Source organism: Procambarus clarkii, chromosome 75 (assembly GCF_040958095.1).
Source record: "Procambarus clarkii isolate CNS0578487 chromosome 75, FALCON_Pclarkii_2.0, whole genome shotgun sequence".
Taxonomy (NCBI): Eukaryota; Metazoa; Arthropoda; class Malacostraca; order Decapoda; family Cambaridae; genus Procambarus; species Procambarus clarkii.
Genome location: NC_091224.1, coordinates 28,796,642 through 28,809,935, shown reverse-complemented (window position 1 = coordinate 28,809,935; position 13,294 = coordinate 28,796,642).

Genomic DNA, 13,294 nt, shown 5'->3' with positions numbered 1-13,294 from the left:
CGGACATAAGGAAGTGATAGCCGAGGCTATATGAACCACTTCCCCGCCGGCACTCGGATGGTAATCTTGGGCATAGCATTTTATCAAATCACCTCATTCTTTGGGGCACACGTGAGGAACACAAATGCAAACAAGCCTGAATGGTCCCCAGGACTATATACAACTGAAAACTCACACCCCAGAAGTGACTCGAACCCATACTCCCACAACTGGTATGTACAGGGACGCCTTAATCCGCTTGACCATCACGACCGATGGTTCATATAGCCTCGGCTATCACTTCCTTATGTCCGGTCGTGATGGTCAAGCGGATTAAGGCGTCCCTGTACATACCAGTTGTGGGAGTATGGGTTCGAGTCACTTCTGGGGTGTGAGTTTTCAGTTGTATATAGTCCTGGGGACCATTCAGGCTTGTTTGCATTTGTGTTCCTCACGTGTGCCCCAAAGAATGAGGTGATTTGATAAAATGCTATGCCCAAGATTACCATCCGAGTGCCGGCGGGGAAGTGGTTCATATAGCCTCGGCTATCACTTCCTTATGTCCGGTCGTGATGGTCAAGCGGATTAAGGCGTCCCTGTACATACCAGTTGTGGGAGTATGGGTTCGAGTCACTTCTGGGGTGTGAGTTTTCAGTTGTATATAGTCCTGGGGACCATTCAGGCTTGTTTGCATTTGTGTTCCTCACGTGTGCCCCAAAGAATGAGGTGATTTGATAAAATGCTATGCCCAAGATTACCATCCGAGTGCCGGCGGGGAAGTGGTTCATATAGCCTCGGCTATCACTTCCTTATGTCCGGTCGTGATGGTCAAGCGGATTAAGGCGTCCCTGTACATACCAGTTGTGGGAGTATGGGTTCGAGTCACTTCTGGGGTGTGAGTTTTCAGTTGTATATAGTCCTGGGGACCATTCAGGCTTGTTTGCATTTGTGTTCCTCACGTGTGCCCCAAAGAATGAGGTGATTTGATAAAATGCTATGCCCAAGATTACCATCCGAGTGCCGGCGGGGAAGTGGTTCATAGCCTCGGCTATCACTTCCTTATGTCCGGTCGTGATGGTCAAGCGGATTAAGGCGTCCCTGTACATACCAGTTGTGGGAGTATGGGTTCGAGTCACTTCTGGGGTGTGAGTTTTCAGTTGTATATAGTCCTGGGGACCATTCAGGCTTGTTTGCATTTGTGTTCCTCACGTGTGCCCCAAAGAATGAGGTGATTTGATAAAATGCTATGCCCAAGATTACCATCCGAGTGCCGGCGGGGAAGTGGTTCATATAGCCTCGGCTATCACTTCCTTATGTCCGGTCGTGATGGTCAAGCGGATTAAGGCGTCCCTGTACATACCAGTTGTGGGAGTATGGGTTCGAGTCACTTCTGGGGTGTGAGTTTTCAGTTGTATATAGTCCTGGGGACCATTCAGGCTTGTTTGCATTTGTGTTCCTCACGTGTGCCCCAAAGAATGAGGTGATTTGATAAAATGCTATGCCCAAGATTACCATCCGAGTGCCGGCGGGGAAGTGGTTCATATAGCCTCGGCTATCACTTCCTTATGTCCGGTCGTGATGGTCAAGCGGATTAAGGCGTCCCTGTACATACCAGTTGTGGGAGTATGGGTTCGAGTCACTTCTGGGGTGTGAGTTTTCAGTTGTATATAGTCCTGGGGACCATTCAGGCTTGTTTGCATTTGTGTTCCTCACGTGTGCCCCAAAGAATGAGGTGATTTGATAAAATGCTATGCCCAAGATTACCATCCGAGTGCCGGCGGGGAAGTGGTTCATATAGCCTCGGCTATCACTTCCTTATGTCCGGTCGTGATGGTCAAGCGGATTAAGGCGTCCCTGTACATACCAGTTGTGGGAGTATGGGTTCGAGTCACTTCTGGGGTGTGAGTTTTCAGTTGTATATAGTCCTGGGGACCATTCAGGCTTGTTTGCATTTGTGTTCCTCACGTGTGCCCCAAAGAATGAGGTGATTTGATAAAATGCTATGCCCAAGATTACCATCCGAGTGCCGGCGGGGAAGTGGTTCATATAGCCTCGGCTATCACTTCCTTATGTCCGGTCGTGATGGTCAAGCGGATTAAGGCGTCCCTGTACATACCAGTTGTGGGAGTATGGGTTCGAGTCACTTCTGGGGTGTGAGTTTTCAGTTGTATATAGTCCTGGGGACCATTCAGGCTTGTTTGCGTTTTATATATGTATAATACACATGAGAGAATGTGCAGTGACTTAATATCTAACATATTAAGAGATTTGAGTAGGGGTACCGAGTGATGTCTGGGGCCAGAGTTGGATATTGTTCTAATAGCGGCTTTGTGTTGGGTAATTAGAGGACGTAAGTGATTTTGGGTAGTAGAACCCCAAGCACAAATACCATAGTTGAGATAAGGATAGATAAGGGAGTAATAGAGAGTCACCAGAGCAGGGCGTGGTACATAATATCTGATCTTAGAAAGAATGCCCACAGTTTTTGAAACTTTTTTTGATATATTTAGAATGTGTCCCTGGAAATTCAGCTTGTGGTCAATGAGAATGCCAAGGAATTTGCCATCTAATTTGTTACAAATTTGGGTATTGTTTATTTTGAGATTTATAAGACTAGAGGATTTATTGCCAAACAGAATATAGAAGGTTTTGTCAATGTTAAGGGTGAGTTTGTTGGCAGTTAGCCAAAGATGGACTTTATTTAGCTCAGTATTTACTGTGGCATTTAGAGCAAGAGGGTCAGGACTGGAGTAAATGAAGGTTGTGTCGTCAGCAAATAGAATTGGTTTGAGGTGTTGGGAGGCATTTGGAAGGTCATTAATGTAGATGAGAAAGAGGAGAGGGCCAAGTATGCTGCCCTGAGGAACACCAATGTTGATGGGTAGGGTGGGAGAAATTGTATTATTCACAGAAACATATTGGAGCCTGTCAGTAAGGTAGGACTCGAGGTATTGTAGGGAGTGTCCTCTGACTCCATAATGATGTAATTTAAGAAGAAGGTTATGGTGGTTGACAGTATCAAAAGCTTTACGCAGGTCCACAAATAACCCAACAGGGAGCTCCTTTTTATCAAGGGCTGTATGAATCGAGTTAAGCATACTAATAAGTGCATCGTTAGTGCTTTTTTTGGGTCTGAAGCCATATTGGCAAGGGCTAAGTATATTGAGTTTGGCTAGATATGAGTAAAGCTGCTTGTATATAAGTTTTTCAAAAATTTTTGACAAGTTTGGCAGGATTGATATAGGTCTGTAGTTGTTAACATCTGTGGGGTCACCACATTTGTGGACAGGCGTTACTCTCGCTTTTTTTAGAATATCTGGAAAGGTTTGGAGTTCAAGTGACTTGTTGAAGAGCAAAGCAATAGCAGGGGCTAAAGATCTGGAGGCTTTTTTGTAAATTAAAGTTGGTATCTCCTCAAGGGCACCAGACTTGGTTTTAAGGGAAAGGATTATCTCATTGACGTCAGTGGAGTTAATAGGCTTTAGGTACAGAGACTGTGGATAGTTACCTGTAAGATAGTCCTTAATGTCAGTACTGGAAGATGGAATATCATTTGCAAGGGATGAACCAATGGAAGAGAAGAACCTATTGAACTCAATAGCAGAATCAGAGGCTGAAAGCTGACCATCGTTATTAGACAGGAGAGTCGGTTTGTTATTTAAAGATTTCTTTGATCCCAATATTTGTGAAATTGTGCTCCAAGTTTGTTTAATGTTGCTCTTTATTTGAGTAAATTTATCTTCGTAGTAATTAGTTTTGGCTCGTCTAATTATCTTAGTTAGCAATAATGAGTAATTCTTTGAGAATTCTTTGGAGACAATTCCTAACCTATACTTCTTCTCAAGGTCGTGTTTTTTGTTAATGGATTTCAGTATTCCCTTTGTAAGCCAAGGATTGTTAAGCCTTTTGCTTGTGACTTGTTTTGTAAGCCTAGGACAGTGGGTGTTATAAAGGCTAAGAGTTGTTTGTAGAAAAGATTGCACTGCTAGGTTGATGTCCCCTATGTTACCTAACTCGGACTCCCAGTTGACATTATCAGCAGCAGTTATAAAATTGTTTATAGCAGTTTCATTGTGCAGCCTAAAGCTTAACTCCCTTGTTTCTAGAGGTGGTTTGCTAATGTTAGTTAAGAGAAATGTGGGGTAGTGGTCTGTAGTGCTATCGGTGATTATACCTGAAGTAAGCGGAGAGGTTATGTTGGTCCAGATGTGATCTAGAGTCGTGGCAGTGCTATCAGTGACTCTAGTAGGTCTAGTGATTAAGGGTATGAGGAGGCAGGAATTCATACAGTTGAGGAAGCTAACAGCAGTAGGGTGTTCTGGCTCGCAGAGGTCAATATTAAAGTCCCCTGCGATAATTAGGTGGTTTTTGTTCAGTCTGTTATCAAGTATTAGATTTCTAAGGTTTGAGTTGAATACAGACACATCAGTGTTGGGAATTCTATAGACTGCACCCACAGACAGGACAGACTCGGCACCCTTGACTCTGAAGCTGGCGAAGATATACTCCCCATAGCAGTCTCTAGTTCTAATTTCTTTTAAGCATGTTAGTTCTTGGTGGTAGTAAAGAGCAGTGCCACCACCTCTCTGAAGTTGACGACAGTTGTGAATTGCTGAGTAGTTAGGCATGTTAAAGAGTTGAGTAGTATCCTCTTTCAACCATGTTTCAGTAAGTATAATAAAAGAGAATTTGTTGCCAATAGTTTCAATCAAGGCACTAACATCATCGAAGTGTTTACCTAGGGATCTAACGTTCAAATTGATTACAGAGATATTGTGATTATGAGTTAATACATTGTTTACATCATGTGCTGCAAAATATCTGCAATTTAGATCATTAAAGTGATTATTGTCATAGATAGTGGATAAGAGGTTAAGTTCTGGGTCTATACTTGACTGCATAAAAGAAGCTGATTGTAGAATCAGAAATAAGTAGAAAAAAGCTATAAAATAGGGAAAAATATATACACAATACTGTACAAAACAACCACAAAAGGGGCTTACAGGGGTACAATGGAGTAAGGGAGTATGGCTAGGCTAGGCAACCTAGGCAATTAATGAGATTAAAGAAAAAACATGTAAACATGGACTATACAAAACACAAGATATGGAAATACAAAACAAAAAATATAAGCAAGACTAAGCAATACAAAAAAAAAAACAAAAAAACAAATTGAGCAAAAATGAGGTAGATTGCTTACGAGTACTCACAGGTACACTGTAAGTAACAATTTGCAATTTGAGATGCAGGCAAAGCCAGGGGTACAATGGAGTAAGGGAGCATGGCAAGGCTAGGCAACCTAGGTAATAAATGAAATCAAAGAAAAGTTGAATAATAAACATAGGCAAATTTGAGCTAATGATTAATAACTATAGATAGTTCAGTAATGACTGTATAATTAAAAAGACCTGAAGAACTACTTTAATAACTCAATTAAATAATTTCGGTAAATGACTAGGTAAGAGTAAGTTAAAAATTAAGTCAGAAAATGAACCAAGGAGACTTAGGATACCTAGCCCCACTAGTTGACAGGGGGTTAATTAAGTTAATTCATTGGGAGTGATAAGGTGAGACAAACCACATTGGGAGAGGAAAGTGTTGAGGTTTTCTTCTCTAGTAATAGTAAACATTTTGCCCTCTGCGGTTTTTCTCACCTTTATCAGACCATCTCTAACGAAGCACTGATGAATAGCATCTGGGTTTTGTTGCCGGATTTGACGCAGGCGGTAGAGGATTTGCTGTCTGTTCCTGGTCAAGCACTCGTTGATGTATAATCCCTTCCGTAGGGATGCAGAAAAGCTGCTACTTAAAGTAGCAGACATAGCCCCTCTACACAAGGGAGGGAGCAAAGCATTGGCAAAAAATTATAGACCAGTTGCACTAACATCACACATCATAAAAGTATTTGAGAGTGATTAGGAGTCAGGTCACCAATTTCATGGAGACCAATGACCTTCACAACCCAGGCCAACATGGATTTCGAGCGGGAAGATCGTGCCTCTCACAGCTACTTGAGCACTAAGACAAAGTCACTGAGGCATTAGAAGAAAAACAGAATGCTGATGTGATATACACGGACTTCGCAAAGGCTTTCGATAAATGTGACCATGGCGTGATAGCACACAAAATGAAGTCAATGGGAATAACCGGTAAAGTAGGACGAAAAGCTCTGTACCTCAGGGTACAGTCCTTGCACCGCTGCTTTTCCTTATTCTCATATCAGATATAGACAAAAATACAAGTCACAGCTTCGTATCATTCTTTGCAGATGACACAAAAATCAGTATGAAAATTACCTCGGCTGAGGACATTGAAAAACTTCAAGCTGATATTAATAAAGTTTTCGACTGGGCATCAGAAAATAACATGATGTTTAACAGTGATTAATTCCAGGTACTCAGGTACGGTAAAAATGAGGACCTTAAACATAATACAGAGTACAAAACACAATCAAATGTACCCATAGTAGGAAAACAGCATGTAAAGGATTTGGGAATAATAATGTCTGACGACCTAACGTTTAAGGAGCATAACAAAGCAAATATTGCGACAACCAGAAAAATGATAGGATGGATTACGAGAACTTTCAAATCCAGGGATCCCATCACAATGGTTGTACTCTTCAAGTCACTTGTGTTGTCCCATCTTGAGTACTGCTCAGTACTCACTTTCCCCTTCAGAGCAGGAGAGATTGCTGAAATAGATGGAATACAGAGAACATATACGGCACGCAATAAAGCACCTAAATTATTGGGATCGTCTCAAAGCCCTCCAAATGTACTCACTAGAAAGAAGACGAGAGAGATATCAAATAATATACACCTGGAAGATACTGGAGGGCCAAGTACCAAATCTACACAGTAAAATAACAACGTACTGGAGCGAACGATATGGAAGAAAATGTAGAATAGAACCAGTGAAGAGCAGAGGTGCCATAGGCACAATCAGAGAACACTGTATAAACATCAGAGGTCCGCGGTTGTTCAACGTCCTCCCAGCAAGCATAAGAAATATTGCCGGAACAACCGTGGACATTTTCAAGAGGGAACTAGATTTATTCCTCCAAGGAGTGCCGGACCAACCGGGCTGTGGGTATGTGGGCCTGCGGGCTGCTCCAAGCAACAGCCTGGTGGACCAAACTCTCACAAGTCAAGCCTGGCCTCGGGCCGGGCTTGGGGAGTAGAAGAACTCCCAGAATCCCATCAACCAGGAGTCCTACTACATCGTCCATTCTCCCACACTGGTGCTAAGACCCCATTTTCCCTATCTCCTCAGCCTGGATACCCAACCATCCACTCGGGGCGGCCTCTCACAGGCGACCCCTCCAGCGGGTGGTCCGATGGCTCACAAGGCCCCTACGTGATGCCCTTCAGCACATACACCACTCAAAGAGGGGGCAGGAGAGGGGGCAAAGGCAACCCACACTGGTCCCAGGGAGGTGTATGTGAGCCCCTCACCACGGCAAGGAGGCACCACAGAGGGGTATGACTCTAAAAGTGCTCTGCTGTCCTTAAATAACCTATTACAATAAATGTCTGAAGTAGCTTGTAATATTAAATGGAATGGAATTTTTGCCAATGATAATAACTTTTGTATAAAATTTGTGTGAATCCCATCCCATGTTGGAGTTGGAAAACATAACCGTAGATCAATTGGCCAATGAGGCTTGCAGGAAAGAAAACACTGATTATAACTTTGGACTATCTAATGCAATTATTAGGAACATACAAATTAAAGAAATTACTTCAGAATTGGAATAACTAAGACATACCCAGAGACCTGAAAGCTAAAGTATTAAAAGCTATGACAACTTTTGTAATCATAGGTACTGTATTTGTATGGTCAGCACAGTAACCAGACCAGGCAATGTGATGAAGTCATTGTGCGAATTCGCCTTGGCCATAGCCACATCTGGCAGGTTAGTTAGGCTGAACCACTACCAGAATATTCAGCTTGTAAACTCTGTGACAAACCTTTAAGGCATTCACTTGAACACTGTTGTTGAATGAAACCATAAAAGACATTAAACCTCCCGGCCTATTGTACCACCAGATGTGTAACTATTTCATTGAATCTGGTGCACTGGACAACATCCTAACAATTAATCCTAAATTCGCTTGTCCATTTTAAAAAATGAAGAGCAATTTTATTTATTTTATTTTTAAGCTGCATCTCTTATGAACCCCTCCCTGCCCTTGTGTGGCAGTGCACAACAGAAAGTTGGATTTACAAATCTGTAAATTGAAACATGTGTACTGTCTAATGTAGTTGATTGTAACCACGATATATATATATATATATGTGCTTCAGCCTACAGTTTGGACCTTTTGTCTTGTGTATGATCCTCTGTCCTGTGTGACAGTGAATACCATCATCATCCTTATTCTAAAAAGACCTAATTGAATTTATCAGATTATGCCAAATTCTAATTAATTTTTGTCATTAATATTGTTAATAATAATAAATCCAATTTAATTTTGAGAGGATTATATCTTTTACATCTGAAAAATTTTTGAGGGGATAGATACAGAGTGCTTAAGGCAACTGAATAGAAAGACATAAGTGTCATAAAACAATGTGTGCAAGATAGGAATATTAAATAAAATAATATAAAAGTAATGGACTAAAAGGTACATTTACATTATGAAGTATATCTATGAATACTCTCTCTTTAGCTGCTAAAAGCAGAGATTCAGGGACATGTATAGCTATAGTACACTGGAACTTGTAAATGAAGATAGGGAGGGATTATGTTTATATGGGGTTAACTAAGATGGGGCAACATCAGGGGTCATGTTTTCTGATAGTCCACTGAGGGTGAGGAAGTTAATGAGGTTTCCATCATTAGTCTCAGGAAAAGTTTCTGTGCTAGATATTTTCACTCTTATTTTCCCATCTATAATATAGCACTGTCGGCTTGCTCCTTGGTTTTGTTTACATACTTCACTTAGTAGAAAAGTGCCTGTCTGTTCTTGGAGACGGGCAACCATCTTGGACATGGCCATCAAGGCCGGAACCACGGGCCGTATTGCCTGTTTCCCAGAACAGACCCCAGTGGCACCACGTCTTCACAGAGACACACACACACACACACACAGGAACCTGAGACGTGGAACTTTAAGAACAAGAGGTCATAGATATAAACTAGCTAAACACAGATGCCGAAGAAATATAAAAAAATTCACTTTCGCAAACAGAGTGCTAGACGGAACAAGTTAGGGGAGAAGGTGGTGGAGGCCAAGACTGTCAGTAGTTTCAAAGCATTATATGACAATGAGTGCTGGGAAGACGGGACACCACGAGCGTAGCTCTCATCCTGTAACTACACTTAGGTAATAATTAGGACTCTCCATGAGGATCAAGACACGCAATACCACTGCCAAGTGGGAACGTACCCTGTGGTCTTCCACATTGAGGGCCTTGGGCAGTGTAAGTAGCTGCACATGAAGCTGCTACTTGCCCACGTTTTTGGAAAACACTGAAGCAAACAAAGTTCTGGATCAGAGCAAAGGAAGTCCCAGTTAGAAACTCCTGAAAGAGGGAGCTCACATACTGCCAATCAAGTATTTGGGTCTGAAAAAACTCTTGCCAAGCCAAAAAACAAAATAGAAAAAGACTGAAGCATCAAAACAATGTGAAAACCACTGAGGGAGTTTGTCAGGGAGCCTTCGAGGCTCATCCAGAAAATGGCGTTTCATTACATTCGACGCTCCCCCACAGCCGGAGGGGCTCCCCCAGGGGACCCCCTCCCGCTGTGGGGGAGCCCCTCCGGCTCCTTGGAGCTACATCTTGAGGTTATCTTGATGATTTCGGGGCTTTAGTGTCCCCGCGGCCCGGTCCTCGACCAGGCCTCCACCCCCAGGAAGCAGCCCGTGACAGCTGACTAACACCCAGGTACCTATTTACTGCTAGGTAACAGGGGCATTCAGGGTGAAAGAAACTTTGCCCATTTGTTTCTGCCTCGTGCGGGAATCAAACCCGCGCCACAGAATTACGAGTCCTGCGCGCTATCCACCAGGCTACGAGACCCCTACATGACCAAAGATAAGGAAAAAAGGGACCACTCGAAACGACCAGCCCCAAAGAGCCAAGGACCGAAGAGAACCCCTGCAGCTTAGGCAATGAATAGAGAGCAGTCCGAATGGAGCCTGATAGTGAAGCCCTGTGGGACCCAAATCCTCTGAAGTGACAACCAAACTGCAGTGATCACCTGCACCGTGCTGTAAGCCCGACGGAAGGACAGACCCCACTATCCCTGGTCGACCTGGCGAGCACTAGTCACAAAGCCCCAGCCGAGAGACAATGCATCCATGAACACATTGAGCGAAGGCTCAGGAAGGCGCCAAGACAATGAACCCCAAAAAACACAAAGAGGAAGCCGGGGACTCAGCAACCAATGCAAGACCCACGGAGGCAAAACCCAGCGATCGCAAGAGAGGTGGAAAGGGCCATCCTCGAAGGAACCAGAACAGACGCCGAAGAAAACCGGACCTGGCGGGTAAACCGAGTGACCCGGGAGTCCCCAGAACAGCTGAAGGCGGGACCGCAGCCGCAGCAATGCCTCTGGAGGGAAAGACAAGGAAGCGGACTGAGAGTCCCACACAAGGCCCAGCCAGGTCCGACCTAGGGACAGAACAAGGTGGGACGTCTGCCAGTGCACCAGGAACCCGAACCCGGTGAACCGGGAAAGAACCACCCTTCCAGCGAGCAGACAAACAGACTGGCTGGGAGCCCACAACAACCAGCCATCGAGGTGGACCAATACCTAAATACCGAGCAGACATAGAACAGCCACCACGAACCGGGTAAGACGGGGAAAATGAGAGGCAATAGAAGCCGGCCAAAGGAAAGACAATGAAAACAAAAAGCATACTGCCCCACAACAAACCAATCCAGTCCTAGAACCCCAGATGAAGTGGGACATGCCAAAACACCACTCGACGTGCCAACAACCTGGCCCCAAAAGAAGCCAGATCTGGGACAGAGTCATCCAGAATCCAGCGGTAAAGACAGGACAAATCCAGAAGGAACCGAAGATCCACACATTCCCAAAGCGGGACTGGACCAAGATGACTGGATGGAGCGAAGGGGATGAAACCTGACCCACTAGCCCCGAATCCCCCGAAAGAGGAACCGCCGCCCAAGGCCACCACAGGCCGAAGGACACGACCTGAGGTACCAAGTGTGGGCAAACAGAACCAGCCTCCACCTAGTGTCCTATCAACGGGGCAACCTGCATAGAGACTGACACCCCCTCTGAGGGGAAAAAAAAAAACCAGCGTTGAATGTAATGAAACGCCATTTTCTGGGTGAGACCTGGAGGCTCCCCAAAGCTATCCAGGCTGATATGTAATATATTAGACTTTGGCATCAGTCAGCGTGAATGGAGTTCATAGGCCTACCGGGGACCACGAGCCAAAACCTGGCCCTCCTCAGAGAGGCACGAAGAGTAATGGCCAATAGAATAGCACATGTGATTTGGAGCATTCGATGTCTGCTATCGACCATCGACCGGTTCAGGCACCCAGAAAGGTAAGCATCCCAAAACAAACCCCTATTCTGGTTGAAACTACTACTGAAAGTCAAACGAGTGGACAGAACTCTCCAAAGAAAAACAAGCAAACGAGCATGATGTCATCAATTGCCGCACCGCCGTCTGCGCAGCTCACCCCTCCCCGGGAGGGGGGAAGAGGGAGCCACAGACCCCTCGCACCAGCAACCCACACACTTCAGTTCTGAGGCTGAATGTCAAAACACGCAAAAAAGCCACCAACTGGAGGGAAGGAGGGAGGGATGCTGGGGAGCCTCCTGGTCTCACCCAGAAAATGGCGTTTCATTACATTCAACGCTGGTTTTCTGGGGGGAGCCCCATCAGCTCTCCAGAGCTATCTACCCAAAGACAAGGACAAAAGAGGGACAAACCCGGGTGGCGAAAACCATGCGCCCGAAACCCGAAAGCAAAAAAACGACAACACCAAAAGATCCCGCGGACGACCTGGGAGACCCGAACCCAGGAACAGGGACGAAGGGAACTTGAGTCAACCCAAAGCGTGTCCATGGCCACAGAGGCTGTGGCACGCAGGCAAAGGCTGAGAGCTACAACTGGAAACAAGAAGATGCACCCCAGCCAAACCAACCAAGCAGCAACAACCTTAGGACCCCCCACCAGAAAACAGCCGTTCCAACCTCGCCAGAAAAGAAGAGATGGCTAAAAACAAACTGATCATCAGAACCCAAAGGAGCAGAAATGTCCGAGAAACAATCCTGAACCGAAGGGGCCACAGCAAACCAAGAGGAAGAGAGCACCTTGTCCAAAGACCAGGACAGCTCAGACGGCTCCGCTCATAAGCGGACCGGAGGTGAAATGACGCCCGAGACGGCCCGCAAAACGGTGCAAAAGGAACACCAAAACCAAAAGCAAGCCGTAGCGGCTTGCTTTTGCTTTCAAACCGCCAACGCCACACAATACGAGGCAACAGTATGCGGCATAAGAGGACGGTCCTGAACAGCCACAAGAGAAAGGACAAGACCACCTCAACAAAAAATACAGTATACCTACAAAGATACAAAAAAGAAAAGGGAAGGACCGCCAGTAAACCACATACAGTTGTACCTCAGCTTACGAATTTAATCCGTTCCCAGTGACGAATCGTAACCCGAAAATTTGTAACCCAAAGTGAACTTCCACATAAGAAATAATGTAAAATTAATTAATCCATTCCAGACTCCCCAAAAACTTAACATCAAAGTAAATTTTATACCCAATTCACCAAAATCTTCAGTACAAAAGTATGTACTAGTTATTACTTACCTTTGCTGATGACTCCTGTTGGTGTATGGAAGACAGTGAGGAGGGGAGGGAGGAGGTGAGGTGTTACTGTTTGGAAAGGGAGTCCCCTCCCATTATAACATCAGGCAGTGATGACTTCTTTGGGGTACTTTCTCTGGCACGTTTTGCCTGCAATACCACTAGAATCCGCTTCTGGCTCATTGCTTGATTTTCTCACTAGAAATTGTTCCATTGAAGGTTGTTTTTCCCTTCTTTGTAACACTTGTCTGTAGTGAGACATCACATTGTCATTAATAAGATCTGCAACGGCCTGCTAAAGCTTTATCTGGGCAATTCTTTTCAGCAAAACTTTGCAGATCTTCCCATATTGCACACATTTTCTTAATTAATGAGGAAGGGACATCCTCTACTGCCTCCTCCTCCTCCCCTGAAGATTTGTTGTACTACCTAGCTAGTTCAACAACACGTGTACCATTTTCATGTTTATGTATGATCTCTTCTTTTTACTCTATGGTCATTCTCACA